The sequence below is a fragment of the Schistocerca americana genome, chromosome 1, assembly GCF_021461395.2.
Source record: "Schistocerca americana isolate TAMUIC-IGC-003095 chromosome 1, iqSchAmer2.1, whole genome shotgun sequence".
In the NCBI taxonomy this organism is placed as follows: domain Eukaryota; kingdom Metazoa; phylum Arthropoda; class Insecta; order Orthoptera; family Acrididae; genus Schistocerca; species Schistocerca americana.
The window spans coordinates 1,017,721,152-1,017,740,339 of record NC_060119.1 but is presented as its reverse complement, the minus strand read 5'-3'; the positions used below and the strand labels follow the sequence as shown (position 1 = coordinate 1,017,740,339).

At 41.8% G+C, this 19,188-nt stretch overlaps 1 protein-coding gene across 2 annotated transcripts in view; it reads left to right on the top strand.

The window, feature by feature from the left end:
* LOC124548964 (major facilitator superfamily domain-containing protein 6) overlaps positions 1–19,188 on the top strand; it is a 225,648-nt gene that overhangs the window by 100,404 nt on the left and 106,056 nt on the right. The window contains exon 1 of one of the 2 annotated variants that reach the window (XM_047125208.1): positions 387–620. The exons of the other annotated variant lie outside the window; for it this stretch is intronic. The gene's annotated coding sequence lies outside the window, so the exon portion shown is untranslated. Of the gene's footprint in view, positions 1–386; positions 621–19,188 lie in introns of those variants that run through there. 2 annotated transcript variants of the gene reach the window in all.

Below are 19,188 nucleotides of genomic sequence, written 5' to 3'. Positions count from 1 at the left end.
CATCTCTCTGTCCACAGCCTTGTGCTTCGCTTTATATTACACGACAGTCTCTCTTTCTTTAGAAGTTTTATGTATAGTGACTGTATACCATTGTGGATAGATTAGCATGGAGAGCTGCATTAAACCAGTCTCAGGACTGAAGACCACAACAACAACAACAACAACAAATACCATTGTGATCGAAATGCCGTAGCTGGAGAACTCTGTGTGAAAGGAGGCCTTCCCGCGGCCTCGTCGTGTCTGCGCGGTAGCTACACAGCTCTCGTGTACAGAGAGAGGCGTAGCTGGTGGCCACGGGTGGCGAGCAGCCAAACAGGTTGCGGCGGCTGCCTGACCTCACCTCGGCTCAGTCCGTCAACAAACACATCTTAGTCGCGGCCCGGCTGGCACGCCACGCTGAGCAATTGCTCCAGCACGTACGGCGCTCGCCCTGTGCTCTTCTGACCTCGTGTTACCCGGTAATGAGGAGGCAGACGATGAACGGTTTGTCTTCTGGAGTGTTCCTCCTCTAACTCCATCAGTGGCTTTGCTAACAGCGAACTAGACCATCGACATTCTTCAGAGGTGAAGAGGCAGAAGACCGAAATCCGTTCGGCATTTCTCGGTTTCCGCTAATGAAAGTAAGTAGATGAACTTGAAATAGTTCTCTCTCTGTCTACTCTTAATTACGACAGTTATGGCACACGGAAATATTGGGGATAAACAAGTGAATATATTTCTGGATTATTGCCCCTCCGTATTATTTTAACTTATTTATTACCGTCAAACTGTGAAATCAGCCATTTTATGGAATAACCAAGCATTATAGAGTACTAAAAAGCATTAGACGGGGTATGAGATCACCTTATTTAATACTTCACTTAGGCATTTTAATAGTGTGTTGACTACGTTTAGCCGGCCGTTGTGGCCGAGCGGTTCTAGGCGCTTCAGTCTGGAACCGCACTGTTGCTACGGTCGCAGATTTGAATCCTGCCTCGGGCATGGACATGTGTGCTGTCCTTAGGTAAGTTTAAGTAGTTCTAAGTCTAGGGGACTGATGCTTAGAGCCATTTGAACTTATCTTTTTTCCAAAAAAAAAAAAAAAAATTATATATATATATATATATATATTTGACAGATACAAAATCCACAGGCATCATCGTTGTAGCGATGTTCAAACTAGAAATTTATATATTTATTGAAAGTTAAATTAAAATACGAAAAATATTGCGATTGTCTGAATATTGCCTTATTCTGAAGTAGATGCACTTTGTAGCTTTTTAAAAAATCACTAAAATGTAATAAACAAACAATTTTTAGCACTTATAACACAGTTATTATAAACAATAACTGTGTCTAAAATTTCAGATTTTTTATATTTCGAAATTGTACTATTTTGTTGAAACAAGCAGAACTGAAATGAGATTTTAGTAATCTTTGAGAACATGTCTCTCTGGAGTACAGCGGCTTATTTATTACTTAAAAATGAATATGAAGTCACAACCGCAATAAATAATATTCATTTGTAAATGAGATTTTAAATTGTAAGTAACTTTTTACTCACAAACACCTCAGGAAGCTTTGGCATTTATTTTGCTCATGCACTTCATAAATCTGTTGAGAAAAAAAAAAAAAAAAAGAAAAAAAAATGGCTCAAATGGCTCCGAGCACTGTGGGACTTAACTTTTGAGGTCATCAGTCCCCTAGAACTTAGAACTACTTAAACCTAACTAACCTAATGACATCACACACATCCATGCCCGAGGCAGGATTCTAACCCGCGACCGTAGCGATTGCGCGGTTCAAGACTGTAGCGCCTAGAACCGCACGGCCAACCTGGCCGGCCGTTGTTAAAAACATTGATTCTTTGTTACATGTTAATAGTCGTTAAACTGTTAAAACATGGTCTGCAGGATAAGTAAACAAGTGTTATAATTTTGGTGTTTCAATTTAACTTTCGAGCTTCAACACTTTTTCATTTTATTGTTATTCTTTGCCCATGTCCATTTCACATTTGAAGACATGCGAGGAAAAATGGGCTAATCCTCAAATGTAAGAGATTAGAGAAAAGTTTTGCCATCTGTTGCTAGGTACGGGAACTATCAAAATCGACATTGATCTCATCAGTAAATATTACTTAGGGGTGAGCCCAATATCAATTTTGATAGTGTCCGTACCCAGCAGGAGATGGCAACACTTTCCTCTAAGCTTTTACATTTGAGGATTAGCCCGTTTTTCCGCGCACGTCTTCATTTCATGAAATACCTGTGCAATTAATATATTTACCGGGAAAAGTATCAAACGGAAAATCTCAAGAGATTCTATATATTGCTTACGTATTCCGCACACTACCTTGCTTTGACACATTGCCAGTAATATGAGCCGCTGAGAACCAAAAACGCCCAATGCACAGACATCCTGCCCACATGGAAGTGAATATAAGAGAAATCGATGAGGCAGCTTTTCATGAATGTCTATGTACACAGTTTCAGTCTACAACACAGATAAATCTGACTCAATATAAATTCAATAGATGTCAGAAGGATGCATAAATGCTACGATCTCACAAATGACGATGTGCTTCAGGCTCTTATGGTTATCAGCGCCTTTGTACGTATCTGAATATAACTTCTAAACATAGTCACCACCGGTGATTGGTGCCTGCAGGACCTTGACTAGTTGTGGTGGTGGTGGGGGGAGGGGGGGGGGGCGGGTGAGCGCTTCATTGCGCCTTTTGCTTTTAAAAAGACGCCAAATGCGTGTGATTGAGCTAGATCTATGTCGGAAAGAACGTGACGAGTACTGTACACTGTCATGTTATCAGTGTAACGAGACAAGTTTTACAAATATATGACATGAAGTGAGACACATTCTGTTACGCACTCGATATGATTCATGGTAACACTGAATAGCAAGATTACAAACACTCTGATTCGCTATATTTGTTTGAAATTGTGCACCATGCGTCACTTAACCTTCAATGACTGTCATTCAGCACACGTGTGAAAAATTTAAGTCTAGAATAAGATACTCTGAACACACAAACCACTGAAAAGTAGAAACACACACACATTTGCAAACCACTTTATAGAAGAGAATCACAACCAAGCTGACAGAAAAACACCAGTAAGCAGTAACAATTTCTAGACAGCTAATGCCCACCTACCAGAGCTCAAAAAAGGTCCTCTGTAGTATAAATATAAGATACGCCATCCTTTTCACTTGAACAAATTATTATTCTTATTGTTTTGTTGTGGTCTTCAGTCCCAAGAGTGGTTTGATGCAGCTCTCCATGCTACTCTATCCTGTGCAAGCCTCTTCATCTCGGAGTAACTACTGCAACCTACATTCTTATGAATCTGCTTACTGTATTCATCTCTTGGTCTCCGTCTAAGATTTTTATCCCCCACTCGTCCCTCCAGTATTAAAGTGGTGATCCCTTGATGTCTCGGAATGTGTCCTACTAACCGATCCCTTCCTCTAGTCAGGTTGTACTACAAATCTCACGTCTCCCCAATTCTGTTCAGTGCCTCTTCATTAGTTACGTGAACTATCCATCTAATCTTCAGCATTCTTCTATAGCACCACATCTCAAAAGCTTCCATTCTCTTCTTGTCTAAACTGTTTATCGTACATGGCTACACTCCATGCAAATATTTTCAGAAAGGGCTTCCTGACACTTAAATCTACACTCGGTGTTAACGAAATTGTCTTCTTAAGAAATGCTTTCCTTGCAATCCCCAGTCTACATTTTATATCCTCTCTCATTCGAGCATAATCAGTTATTTTGCTACCCAAATAGCTCATCTACTACTGTAAGTCTCTCATTTTCAAATCTAATTCCCTCAGCATCACCTGATTTAAATCGATTATATTCCTTTATCCTCTTTCTGCTATTGCTTACGTCATCAGCAAACCTCAAAGTTTTTATTTCTTCTCCCTGGATTTTAATTCCTACGCAAATTTTTCTTTTGTTTCCTTTACTGCCTACTCAATATACACACTGAATAACATCGGGGATAGGCTACAACCCTGTCTCACTCCCTTCTCAACCACTGCTCCCCTTTCGTATCCCTTAACTCTTATAACTGCCATGTGGTTTCTGCACAAATTATAAATAGCGTTTCACTCCCTGTATTTTACGTCTGCCGCCTTCAGAATTTGAAAGAGAGTATTCCAGTCAACATTGTCAACAGCTTCCTCTAAGTCTACAAATGCTATAAACGTAGGTTTGCCTTTCCTTAACCTATCTTCTATGAGAAGTCATAGTGTCAGCATTACCTCGAGTGTTCCTACGTTTCTCCGTAATCCAAACTGATTGTCCCCAAGGTCAGCTTCTACCAGTCTTTCCATTCGTCTGTAAAGGATTCGTGTTAGTATTTTGCAAACGCGACATATTAAACTGATAGTTGGGTGGTTTTCACACCTTTGTTTGGAATTGGAAGTACTATATTCATCTCGAAGTCTGTGGGCATTTCACCTGCGTCAAGCATTATTATTATTATTATTATTATTGTTATTATGATTAGGTTATAATTTTCGTCTAAAATTTCCGATAAAGAATTTGCTTACTTGTTTCTAACAAACCTACACTTTCAGTCCGTATATTCAGAACTATATCCCGAGTACGACATTTTTCATCCTTAGAATGCCACAAAACCCACACTTTCAAATGGTTCAAATGGCTCTGAGCACTATAGGACTTAACTACTGTGGTCATCAGTCCCCTAGAACTTAGAACTACTTAAACCTAACTAACCGAAGGACATCACACACATCCATGCCCGAGGCAGGATTCGAACCTGCGACTGTAGCAGTCCCACACTTTCTTGGGCTCAAGTTACCATCTTCTCACAGTGTGTGAGTAAGTCGGTCGATTTGACCGAAGAGAAAAAATTCGTCTGAATTTCAACGATTGTCATCGGGCGACGAGATCGGCTACAGTGACAGGCGCACTGCTTTGAATAGATCATCGTCGGTATCCACCGGTGCCACTGCGACCGTAGCGTAACGGTTACTCAAGGCTTCGTGTTCGAATGCTTTTAAACTTTCACTTACACGCCGTCCGGGGGCAGGGCACGTGGCGCCGCCGCCGACAGCCTCCGAGAGCCAGGCATACAGCCGTCGCCAGGAGGTGGTCCGGTCACCTGTCACCGGCGCAGTGTAGTGTTGTGCGGGGCTCTAAGCCACCTCCTCGCGCCGGCTGCAATCCTGGCCGCCGCAACGGCAGCAGGAGGCTGACGTGGAGCGCGCGGGAGGATTCACACACACACACACACACACACACACACACACCTTTTTTTCAGTAGAACTAGCTAAATGCAACGTTACAAAAAGAGAGGTGTCAGTTGAAATCATGAGTAAAATACATGCATGGTTCAACAGTCAGAAAAACTACAGATCTGTTCTACTTGAAAAGAATAAATGAAAAAAACTGTGTTGGTTCTTTTCTTTTGGTTGCTCCCCACAGATTGCTTTCATTCGAAAGAAATGAACATCCAACCGCTGCGTAAAACTGCAACCGACGGAATCAGTTATCAAATATTATTGTTGAGGGTATTTTTGTTCTGTCGTTGCAACTACAAGAATGCGTAATTTTTTTCACCAGGCGCGTTTCGCTTTATTGAGGTAAACCGTCATCAGTGGTCTGTAATTAAGTTATTTACATTTTGATTTGCTTTTATATCGAAAAACAGTTCGTTAAGAATAAGTTGTACTTACGGTGATTTTCGGTTATTTCTCGCTTACATCGGGAAATGCCGTCTGCTAGCACATCGTTGTTTTTCTCCGTTAGACATCGATAATTTTTGTCTAATTTTTAGTTATCTGTATGTAGCACTATGCATTTCTTATGTTTTTCACAACACACTTTTATGCACACCACTGTATTGTTTGTTTTTGTACTTCTAAGTATATGTTATGGTTTATCAAATATTAGTTTGGTCAGATAGACTGGTTTCACTGAAAAGCTACAAAGGAATGAATCGACTATTTTCCAACAGACAAAATCGATTGTTTTCATTCAGTTGTCCCCATCACTAACTTGAACGTCCTAATATTCAAAGTTTACGAGCTTTCATGCTCTAGTACATTACTTTGAATTACTAAAAGACTAACAAAGCTCTAGGATGTAATCATATTTTAACACCGATCGCTACACGTTATCACATATCTTACTTTAAAATGACAACAAAGTCCTACAAAACAATTTTCTTTTGAAAGCTATTGCTACAGTTCGTTCATAACATTTCTTACCCGTAAGAATTAAGTTTATCAGAGTAAGAAGAGGGTCAACAAATCTTAAAATGCATTGGTGGCATCGTATGTTCCAGGCTAATGCTTTAGTTTTAGTGGCTTTACCTCGAAAGAATCACAGCTCAAGTTTCTGAATCATGTTAGGGAAGCACGCTGTAGCCTAAGAAGTTGTAAACGCTCTCAGCGTTTCCTGTTCATAACCAAAACTCAGGTATCACTGAGCTACGCGCGTTTCCTTTTCCGAATAAAACTGTTCGCATGTGTTTAACCTACTGTAGTATCCGCTTGTGGTTTCCAAGGCCCGAGGCTAATCAGACAGGATTTTGTGGCTTCCCGCTGCAAGGCGTCCCCCCGTTGTACCTTATATACTGTATTTCCTCCACTGACAGTTGCCTTCACACTCCTCTGTTCATTTTTCCACTGTTCTCATTGTTTTTTTTTTTTTTTCTTCAAGTAAGTCATCAGAATATCTTAGGTCAGTTGAGAATGCGCGTCAATCATTAGAAGCAGTTCAGTTTATAATTTAGTTAGCTCTAGGCAGGTGGACGTGTGTACTGCGGAGGGAACGACAGAAGACGAATTTTAATTTTTCCTCGTTTTTTTTCCCTTCATTTCTTTGATTTTCCTGCCGGAGGCCGCGGGGCACTGCCGCGGCCGTTCCGCTTCATCACGCCCCTGGATGCGACATATACATTTCCAGATCCTGGGTACAAGCTTCTTAATTCTAACGTCGTACAACTGCACCAGCTTTTCTGTCACGTAATCGTACCCTCTTTAGCGTCGGTATCTTAGGCTAAGGCTACACGTGAGCTTCTTAACGTAACTTTTGTGCGATAAATAACGCAAGAAATAGCCACGAAGTGTTGCATAAGACGTGGCTGCACAGTACGGAAATTAACGACAGGCGCGTTGTCAAGATCGTACAGCAGATGGATGGGGTCGTGGTCATTTTCTTGAGACAGAAGGCGCAAATGGTAGCGGCTACACGTACATCAAATAACGCAATGTTGCGGCCAGCGGCTACCGCTGGCCTATTTTTCAGACCTTGCTGGTGGCCAGATTTGTTGAGGGTTGCTCTACATTCACCTTAGTACGGGGGGGTGCCCGACACTCACAGTGGGTTTTATTGACGGTGAAGTGCTTATAATGAGGATTGAAAAGCTCAAATACGAGGGTTGCCCAAAAAGTAATGCACTGCTTTTTTTTTTTTTTTTCTCAGCCGAAAGCAATGCTACGAATGCGAAACATTACGTACGCACTATTTGAAAATGTAAGCGTCAGCGGCCGGGAGTTCCCAGGCGGGAAGTGTAAGACTTATTGAGTGCGACGTCACACTGGGCGGACTTGGATGAAATGATGATGATAGCACAACACCCAGTCCCTGAGGGGAGAAAATCTCCCACCCCAGCCGGGAATCGGACCCGGGCCCCCGTGCGCGACATTCCAACGCTCTGACCGTTCTGCTATTGGGGCAGACTACTATTTGAAGTCTCCTGAGTGAGCGCGCCAAGTTTCAGTCGCTTCCGACAGATAACGTAGCTGGAGAGCAGTTTCAAAATGGCGTCTGTGGGTGATGCATGTTACAAGCAACGTGCCGTCGTTGAATTTCTCACTACAGAGAAAGAAACAGTGGGGAATATTCACAAAAGGTTGTGCAAAGTCTGCGGTCGGGGAGACCATCCACGGCTGTCACACCTGGAATACAATATAAGAACGATGAGGTGGTGATCCACACAGTGAAGCACTGGCTTCGCTACCAGGACAAGGATTGGTACCGACAGCGCTTACACGCCCTTGTTTCGCACTGGAGGAAGGCCATAGAACGCGATTCAGATTACGTGGAAAAATGGGGTGTGTAGATAAAGCATCATTCTTTTTTGTGTGTAGTTCTCATTATGTTCAATAAAGAATTGTTGAAGAAGAAAAAATGCTGTGCATTACTTTCTGGGCAAACCTCGTATTTATTACATGAATGCGTAGTGTCTGTTCTTTCGGACAAGTCCAAAGGCACAGTTACTAAACATTCATATAATTGATTCGCCTCGATGGGCAACGAATCCATCTCCATCAGTGCGGATGCTTAATTACGTCCGACCTCTTGCGGGAGTCCCCAAGTAGCGACCATAGAGGGCATGGAGAGGGACTGCTGATAGGTGGCGCTGGATGGAAATGTGGGTTTGTGAATGGCGTGCCGAGATAGTCCGCGCAGTTGCGAGAAACGCTGTGTCCGAGTGACGCAACTGTCAATACTCCGTTCATCATAAGAATAAACCTCATGTAAAAGTTACACCATGTATTCTTCCAAGTCTGCTGGAACCTCATTGGATTTCGTTTCATGAGGAGCGAAAGCCAAGCTCTCTCTCTCTCTCTCTCTCTCTCTCTCTCTCTCTCTCTCTCTCTACTATAATCAATTACGACACTGAGGATACGTTTTATGCTGTGCGTTACGCGTACCTGGAGTCAGCGAGGATATGGGGCAATAACTTTACCGGCGCTTTTAATTTGGACAGCACTGGCCAGGCAAGTGATCCAGCTAACCTGCAGTGATGTGAACAGTTGGGGCAAAGACGTAAAAAGAGACGAGCGGAGAACAACAAAGTTGTGAACGTCACTTAATTTTTAAACAGAAGGAAATTTTATACGGCATAACTCAGGCGATACGCTTCTTAGGTGACCTGACTGAAAACATAACGTGCCCTCGATCCTAACTTACATAGTTCTGCAATTAAAAACAAGAGTGATGAAAATTCCTGACTTCAAAAAAGGGTAATTTTTCTGCATGAGCTATGCGTGGCGTATTACCGCATAGCAGATTTCCCATGTATTTAAAGCCACTGAAGGTATTACAGTCAGTGTCTGGTAATCTCTGAACTCTTTTCATATCGATCTCCGTGGAATACATTTCAGTACTGCTACGTTGATAACGAGACGAGCAGCAACAGAATCCCAAGCCAGCAAAAAGTCTACATTTCCTCCTCCTCTTCCTCTTTTATGACGTGCTGTCCTGGATTTCGCCGTCGTTCGGCGTTGACGTGTGACAAAAGTTTGTGAATCAGTTCCAGAACGTTTGGCAGCTTAAATGTCTTGTTATTTCTTGCGACAAATCCCATAACTTGGCTGTAGATCAGTTCTATTGGATTCAGATAGCAGTGGTACGGTACAATTGTAAAAATGCAGCATTTGTACAGTGCGCTTGTCGCTGTGAAAATCGTTTTCCATGTTTCTACGACGCTTATCACTCTGGCTGGCGTGAGACCACATTTGTCCTACAAACCAATGTGCACATTCAAATAGAGTATTTGACTTTTCTCAAAAAAAAAAAAAAAAAAAATGATTGTGTAATGTTTTCTTAACTTCAGCCACCTTTAACCATCTTTTATAAAATATCGATACTTAATAATTTATATTTGCAATGAAAACTAGAAATATGCGTGCGATATGTAATTAGAAGCTAGAAGACATGTGTTTTTCTTGAAAAACGATGGTTAAGTACGATTTAATTAACATATATTTGATGAATTTCGTATTTAAATGATCGAAGTATTCCAACCGAAAAAGTTATAGATCACAACCAGATTCGTACTGCCGCTTCCCCATTTATTATACAGTGTTCCTCGAAAAAATGTGAGAGCTGATTTTTCTCTGTAAGGTTGTGAAAAACATTAAGAACAACTTGTTTCTCGCCATTAACGGGATTCCGCGCGCATGTTTAACTACGGAGCGCGAAGCAGTGTCATCCATTTTCACAGTACGTATTAACAGCAAGACAATCAGAGCACAAGTAGCGTTTACGGAGGCTGTGACTGTACACAGTTTTTGAAATAAACATTACGTAGGTGAAGCGAGATTAAGAAAAACGTTGATGGCTGTTAATACGTCAAAATGTCTTAAAGTTTCATTTACAGTGACATGGGAATAAGATATCTAAGTTGGATCTACTTCCAAGAGCGGAAGAACGCCACTTTACGAGAGTTGCAGCTGCTGACCAATCATAGCGCTTGTGTTTGTTTGCATCAGGTATATTCTTATGATGAGCGGAGTACAGTAAGCAGATCATCCTGCTTTCGAATCCCGATCCGGTACACATTTTCACTCGTCGCAGCTGATTCCGCGTAATGTTTCGATGTCGCTAACATCTATGATCCCTTTCCTTTCCCGTCCCTCCACATATATAAACATTTGTATGTAAACTTATGTTCGCAACACTGATTATAAAAATCGTTATAAGAAACAAGTTCCATGGACGAGTGTATGCGAAGCAATTTCCGGACACCGCTTGTAAAATAAGGAAACAGGAGAAAGAAGTAAAATAGGTCACCTTTTGTAGTGTTACTTACAGTTCTTGAAATGGTACGGCAATAATAACTTCATAAGTACACTGATGCTATCTCAGTTTCACTAGATACTAAGTGGCTATATGAAGTACGTTTGACTAGTAATTAGGTGTGTAACTATAACAGTATGAACAGTCTTAAGACTTTTAGCTACATCTCATTTTGCGTGGAAAGCAGTTTAGTTCCAGCAGCTATAAGCACTCATTTCACCAGGGAAGTAGTCCGTGACTTGTAGTAAAAGATGCCGCAATATTTTGTCTTACTTAGAGACCCCTAGTTCCACACAAGGTGATACAGTTTCTAAAGAACAGAATAGTGTGTCTTTAGACTCAGATCCATCCATTTTTCTGACGAAATTGTGTAAGAAGCAATATGTTTTGATTATGGAATTTGCAAATTCAGCATGAACATAAAGAAGACAGTGAGAAATGCGCCACTTACTGGCTAGTATTACAGATGCACTTTCCACAAAGCTTCAGGTTCTGCTGAGTTGATAACTGAAGAGTCTTTTCGAGTGCTAGAATTGTTTTTAATACGGCCGCATTACTTTTTGACAAAGTGCAAAAGCTTCAAAGACATACAAATTTGGTTGGGGTCCTTTTTGAAGTGGTTGTGGTAAAGATAAATTGAAGATGGCTGAGTAGATTTTCTGCTCAATGTAACTTGCAAACGTTCCGGCATCACTGTACGCGAAACAGTATCAGCATCCGCTACAGCCATTAGTACTATAGAGAAGTACATTTTGTAATTAAGAAAAGTCACTGCCACTGAGCGATGGGTGAATTATTTCAGACTTTCGTGTTCATTATGATGTTCCCAGTGCCAGACCGTTCTACATTATTAGACGTGTTCACCACCTTATCTGTTTCTTCTGATATCGTCGTCTGATAACCAATAACGAAATAATCACTTTTGATGCCACCCTCAGTTCTGTGATCGTACTTCTCAGTTCTTGATAGGCATACTTCGTTCCAGTCGGTGCCCAATGGACCGTGCCACAAAGGAAACTACGATGGCAACACATCGTGTACCTAGTGCGCTCCCAATCCTGCGTCATCTACGCATAAAACGTTGCGTTATTTAACACGTGGTACAGCCATGGGTCTGCGGTAAGGAAACGTTGCCGTAAATTCCGTGAAACTGTTGCGTTAAAAATCGCCCGTGTTGCCTTAGCCTTAGAAAGTCCCCCTCCCCTCCAAATGTTGCGTGGGCATTTGTGAAACAAAATTTGGTGCAGTATTTGGACTGTACGGAAAATGGTCGAAAACTCCTTTTCCAGAGGGCTGAAGAGTTGGTTTGCTATACGCAGCGTGAAAGTCTAAAACAATTTTTCAAGGGTCTTGCAGCAGCCGACGCTGTCGGTGACGTGCACGCGCAACAGTAGTATCACGCGCTGTTTTCAGCATCCACGACGACTAGTGTTAGTTATCGTAGGACATGACTGTTTTAAAAACTTCCTTTGGTGAGTATTTGAGGCACCATTCTATTGACTTTGATCTGATTTCAATTGTGTGGTGAATTTTAAAACGAATCTTCTCTAACTCTAAGGCGTGCAAAAACGGATCACACCACGAACTTTGCAATTACCTGAATTTCGGAATAGATAAGGCATTTTAGCAAAACTTCACCTCGGCTGGCGCTAAATTACAGAAAACAATTTTTCCTTAGTTTTTGTTTGACCTGCCTTTCTTTTCTACGTAAGTCATAAACAGATCGGTCATTTAAATGTACACTAGAAGTTTCGTATTGACTACTTTTGTCTCCCGTAAGACTGGTGCATAACGTTTCTCTGGTCAACAAGAAAATTTCTCACAAACAAACAAAAGCCTCTAAGAAGACCTGTATTGTCACTCAATGGCAAAACAGTATCTCCGAGGTAACGATGCAGTGGAGATTTTCCCGTACGACTATTTCACAAGTGTACACCGTGAATATCAGGAATTCGGTAAAACATCAGATCTTAGACATCGCTGCGGCCGAAAATAGATCCTGGAAGAACGGGACGCCATGTCACAGACTGCACGGCCCCTCCCGCCGAAGGTTCGAGTCATCCCTCGGGCACGGGTGTGTGTGTGTGTGTGTGTGTGTGTGTGTGTGTGTGTTGTTCTTAGCATAAGTTAGTTTAAGATAGTTTAAGTAGTGTGTAAGTATAGGGACCGAAAACCTCAGCAGTTTGGTCCTCTAGGAATTCACACACGTTTCAACGTTTTTTGAATAAGACCAAATTGTCCAGGACCCTTATATAACCATTCAGAGACGTCTGGAAGCTGTTTTGAACGGCAACGGTTTTGCTAGACCATATTAACCATGGCAATAAGTTGTGCTTTTGGTGTTGCCAATTTTTCCCATGTCCTGTATAATGAATTTCGTATTCGCCAGAACTAGGTAAAAGGCTGCTGCTGATAAATGTTCAGTAACTGATATGCTGGTAATTTTGTCTCGTCACATCTTTCTTATATTTGTCCCGAACTGCCTTTTATTCTCATCTCTCTCTCATTGTAACAGGAGATGTAAACTATCCTCTCTGTAATGGCGAGGACTTATTATCAGGAATCATCGGCGTTCTTCAAGAAGCAAAATAACGGTTCCACCAAATTGCGTCATTTTTTCAGAGCCAACGTCTTATTGTCTATTAAGCGTTAATCAAATATTCTCCAGATCCCCATTTGTCTTGTTATACGGTTACCAGAAATGAGGCGCTGGAGTACTTTTAGTTAACGATTGGGTGTTGCATAATTCTTAATCAGTGACAATTGTCCTATCCAATGATTGTCACTTCTGTCACGTGTGTTCTACCACGAGTGGAGACCGACGAAATTACTAACAAGGAACGTTTGTCTTAAGAACTGGAATAGCACTTCAGAATTAGAAGCCTGGTAATATATGACGACTTTGGTCGCTTGTTAGTTTTCTGTTAAGGTGAAATACTAGGCCGAGTTGTACTGGTAGTTGACTGCGAGCAACATCGCTCGCCGATACGTAATATAACCGGGTGAGCGCTCGGGCGGACAGGATCACCACGTCGAACTAATAGCGCTGTGGCTGCCGCTCGCTGACCTGTATCAACAAGTAGTGTTCCAGGGCGAGGTCACGGTCAGCGCCAGGACACGATTACCTGCCACCGCAGAGTAAAAAGTATTACGTTGAGCAGTAAGCTCGCGGATCGGCGCAGTGACACAGGCATCACACAGAGTTCCTCATCTTGAAATACACATAGCTTAGAGAAATGTATAAAAAATAGGCTTATTTGAAATATAAAACACGCAGAGACTCATAGATCTCGTAATGAGACAAAATCACTGGTGAATCGTTTTAAGAAGAAACACTGGCAAATATTTTTTTTAAATGTAGGAAATGTCTTCCATGGGCAGCAGAAACAAATTTGGAGAATGATACAACAGACGAAAGAAATAAATGAAATTGTGGAAGTGAACGATATAAATAGAAATCGTGGGTTGTGTGTTTAATAGAGCTGTTTAAAGAAAAAATATCAGTTGTTTAAAGGTATAAAAACTACCAAAAACGGAACGATATCAAGAGATCAACATAAAAGTAAACGGTGATGTAACAGTTTCGCATACAGAGATAGAAAACGCTGTAAGTCTGCTAAAAAAATGTGAAATCTTCAGGGAAAAAATTAATTCCCAATGAATTACTGAAGTATCGAGGATATTCACTTACTATATAGTTAGCCAAATTGGGTAACCATGTTATAACCCTTGATAAAATTCAAAGTTTATGGAGAACTAGTATCACTATTCTCAAGTACAGAAACGAGACGGTAAAGACCCGTCCAATCACAGAGGGATAAATCTATTTAGTTCAGTTCTTAAAGTCGTAACAAAAATAATAGGGAAAAAATTGAAAAGCATTAAATCCTTGCAGAGGATCCGGCAGGTCATGCACAGATACAGTATTCATTCTTAGACAGTCTGTTGAGTGCAACAGATCAGGTTATTTTTGTTTTATTGACTGAGAGAAGATTTGCGGTATGATTCAGTTAACGGTTGTGGAAAACCTGCTCTACAGTCGGTGAATTCCTTCAATCTTAAGAAAAACGGTTGAAGATATTTATTCCAACAACTACAGCCAGATGAAAATTGGTTCCAGGCTAATTAGCTGTATGGCAGTTCCAGTACTAGACAAGGTGACTCTTTGAGCCCATTGCTATTTAATATAGTCGTGGACGAGGTGATGAGAAAGATCTTGGTCGTAGTGATTATAGAATGGGGGACAAAGAAATAAAAATTATTGGTTACGCTGAAGCAGCAGTTCTGCAGGCAAATAGTGAAGATAACCCGCAGAAACTTTTACATATACGTAACGTGGTAGCCAGAAACCTAAACCTGGTCATATCCACTCAAAGAAGCGAATGTATGACCACATCTATGGATCGAATTAGAAGCAAACTGAACTGGTAAAAGTAATATAGGCATTCAAGGAAAAGATGGAGTGACAACCTCAAGTAGACTGGAGAGAAAACGCTTTAGCCTAGGAACGAAGATATAAGGAGGAGGAAGAAAAAGAAATACCCTGTGTTTGTAGTCGCGTAGTAATATGCGCTGAGCATATTTGTTGCAATGTATTTCACATATTAAGCTGAATAAAAAAATTCAGAAGATTAGGATTAAATCTGGGTAATTTTCTGTGCTCTCTTGCTAAGAATAAAGCAAAAAATACTTTCATTCTGTCGCGAGATAAGATCTATCTAAATCGAAAAGGCGACTGGCGGAGATGAAGGAGCCAGTCGGATGGCGACATGTGGTGGACAGTGCTGGTTGCCGTCTTTGGGATTATCTTCCATTCGAACTTCCAGAAGGCCCTTCCGAGGAAGGAGTAGATTTCTTATCACCTTGTTACTGAAGGATTGCTCGCATGTGAACGTGAATAAAGTATTTGTTACTTGTACGAAAATTTGGAGACACTCTGCCCGTCCCTGCTCTTCGTTGATCACGTTTCATATCCCAATTGTTCTTCCAGCGTTGGAAGGCAGCCTCTGACGAATGCTGGGCCCATCCCAAAGCGAGCTGTTGGGAGTTCCGTAGTGTTCTCGGTGAGAAATTCTCGTGTTTGGAAACAAATCATACAGCACAAAAACAAGATGAGCGAACCTACAAGCTAAGACGTTTCCAGTAAAAATATTTATTATTTTCCATGCAACCACAAACGTATTTTCAGACTGCTGATTTGGGTCGTCTCGAATGAACGTCTCAGTCGGTCGAAGTCGGTAACCTGTGATAGTCTAGGGGAAAAAATTGAGTATTTTAGAAATCACGGTCACCTACAGACGTTATCTAAAAATTGTCGTACTTGTTACGTCGTTTCTGCACAAAAAGTGTGTCGCTCACCGCTACAGCTTCTTGTGCGTTTCACGTACTAAGCCTTTGTCTACTAAGATACCAATCTCTGGGCCTTGACAGATTTCTTCGACCTAGTGGATTTCTTTGTCCCAATTCATTCTGTCGTAATTTTCCCTCCATTTTGTGGTTTTGTTATCAATTTTGTCTCTTGCGCTAAATAGTTTACGTCCTCCCTAATTTCGTTGTTTATTAATCTGTCTGCTCTGGTAGAAGCTTTCACAGCCCTAAGAAGACTCACCTCAGCTCCCAGCCTCTTACTTACTGTTTGCTAATGAGCTACGACTCAGTTCGTAGTGTGCGGTCGGGCTTTGCTTCTCAAAACTTCATTCCCGTGGCTTTAGGATTCACTAACGCAACCTGTAAAAACTGAACACTCATAGGATCACTTTGTTGTCTGTGTCTGTCTGTTTGCCTATCTATCTATCTATCTGTTAAGGCCCCATTTTTTTTCCAGGAACAGATAGAGGTACCAAGTTGAAATTTATGTCCAATGCTAAGGTCAACGGTCCCTCGGCGGCGCAAAAAAATTTAAGCTTCTGTGTCAATGCAGTATTTATGTCACGTATTCTGATACTCGCAAACCCACTCATCAATATAGAGTAGGCCTAAAATCATGAAATTTGGAAAGCAGCAACGTTTAACAGTGTACGTAAAGGAAACAAATCCGGAAAGTGTTAATTTGTTAATAAATAACACGAAAAATCTTTTTGTCATATTTCATCCGACTTCAAACTTACGTTCTCGAAAGTCTTGGAATTCCCGGTACCGATGTCGTGCCATTATCAATACAGATAACAGACAGGAATCGTGGACTTTCTCGATTTCCGGGATAGATAATCTATGTACATAAATAAGTTTGTACGGAACGCTCACAGTGCGAATCGTACTGACACTTTGCCAATTTCCTTTCTGAAATGTCTGTCCATTGTACCGCACATATTTCCAAAATTTGTATATTTTTGTCTACAGTGCTGTCCATTAAAATTACGTCATGAGGACGGCATGCTACAAACGTCAAATTCGTATAAAGTTTACTAGCATTTCAGCGCAACCGCACAAAGTAGCAGGACTTAGACCACATACATTCTATAAGTAAAGGGAGATTATGCAAAGTAGCTCTCATTCAGAAGTTATATCTGAATGCTAATTGTTTCTGATACGATCATGTTGTGAAACGGCTTTTTTCGCTCAGAGGTCCAACAGGAACCTCGTCACAAGACGACTACCGAACGTCCTACACAAAAGACAGAAGGGCCGAGAAATGACGAAAGACTCCGAACAGCGAAAAGACTCAAGCTGTAATGTTTAAACACAGGAAAGGAAAGGGGCTACAATGTCGTCGCCCACACCTCACCCTTTGTCTCCACAGACGCAACATTGAGCGACGGCCTGATGTAAAATACCTCGGGGTGACTTAGACCAGCGCCTCTTATGGCAAAGGCACACGGAAGTCCTGAGGGTAAAAGCAAGTCAAAGGCTCCACGCACTCTACACCTTACTAAGGAGAGAAAGCAGCATAACAGCGAGCATTGCGGCAAGAGTGTACTGCAGTATAGTACGCCCCATCCTGGTATTTGCCTGCCGTGTATGGGGCTACGCTGCAAAAACTCACGTTAAAATACTATACGCAATCAAAAACAGAGCTCTGAAACGAAACATACGAGGTCTGTTCAAAAAGATTCCGGAACATTCGTAGTTTCGCGCCAATGGTGTGATGGAGAGAAATGCGGTTGGCGTCCCTGCACACGTCTGTCTTTGGTGTGTAACTGTCGGAAGTTTCATTGTTGTATGTCTGTTACTTATTGTTCAGTTTTGCATTGAGTACAACGTCTCTCACAGTTTGCCAATTTCGAGGTGGCAGAATAAGAGGAGCAATACGTCTGCGTTATAGTTTGCCTGAAACTCAAGAAAACCTTCAGAGACACACCAAATAATGCAGGAAGCCTGTACTGATGAGCGCTTAAGCCGCATTCAGCGTTACACGTGGTTCACACTGTTGGAAAATGGCAGGACGGAAGTTAAAGACGACTCTCGTTCAGGACGCCCACCGACGCTCGTTTCAGGAATGTCAAGGAAACTGTGCGTGCCAATCGAAGACTGACTGACCGAGAGATTGCAGAAGAATGTAACATTTCAATTGGAACGTGTCATGACAGAGGATCTTGGAATGCTTCGTGTTGCCGGCAAGTTCATCCCACGACTCATGAGTCAAGACCAGCAAGACCTTCGCCTCACAACCTTTGAAGAGCCCTTGGGTCGCACAAATAAAAATGAGATACTCCTTAAGGGAATCGTAACTGGTGTAGAGATGTGGGTCTACAGTTGTAAGTTGAGTCCAAGGTCCAATCTTCACATAACGTCGGGAAACATTCACCAAGACCAAAAAAAGCTCGTCATGTCAAAACCATGCTGATAGTTTTCTTTGACTCTGAGGATCAGTTCATCATGAATTCGTGACACAGGGACAAACTGTTAATCGATGGTACTATCGGGACATGTTGCGACGCCTTCGAGAAAATGCGAGAAGGAAACGGCCTGTAATGTGGTGAGACAATTCATGGCTCTTGCATCACAATAACGCACCCGCACATTCATCCCTTTTGGTGCGCGATTGTCGCACAAGAAACATCACTGTGCTTGCCTCATCCTCCGTTATCTCCAGACCTGGGCGCTGCGAACTTTCTTTTTATTTCCAAAGTTGAAAACCCACCTGAAAGGAAGAAATTTTGCAACAATAGACGAGATAAAACAAAATTCGCTGTCTGTGTTTTCTGCGACCCAGCAAGAGGCGTACCAAGACTGCTTTCGGAAGTGGAACGGCGTTGGGAGCGGTATACCTGTTCTGCAGGAGAGTATCTGGAAAGAGACGATGCATAATAAGTAAAAGGTGAGCGCAGAAAAATTTTGTGGACAAAGTTCCGCAATTTTTCGAACAGACCTTGTACATGTAGACAACCGTTTTCCCACAGCAGTCCCGCACACTGCTATCAACATCGACGCTAAAAGTGAGGATTCAATTGCTCGCCGAAGCAATCTAGCAAAGAGGCAGGTACTCACCAAAAGAGTTAATAAAATCTCCCTTGAGAACTACAACCCAAGAGATTTCCGAATAACAACCCTCAGATCGTTAACTGACAATTAGTCACATTGCGGCGGCGCGGTTCTTTCCGTCCCTTTACGACGAACCTTCACCTACCTGTGAACACTGTCTCAGCAGATCATCAGTAGGGAAGCCGAGCGAAACCTACTGTACCTCGAAG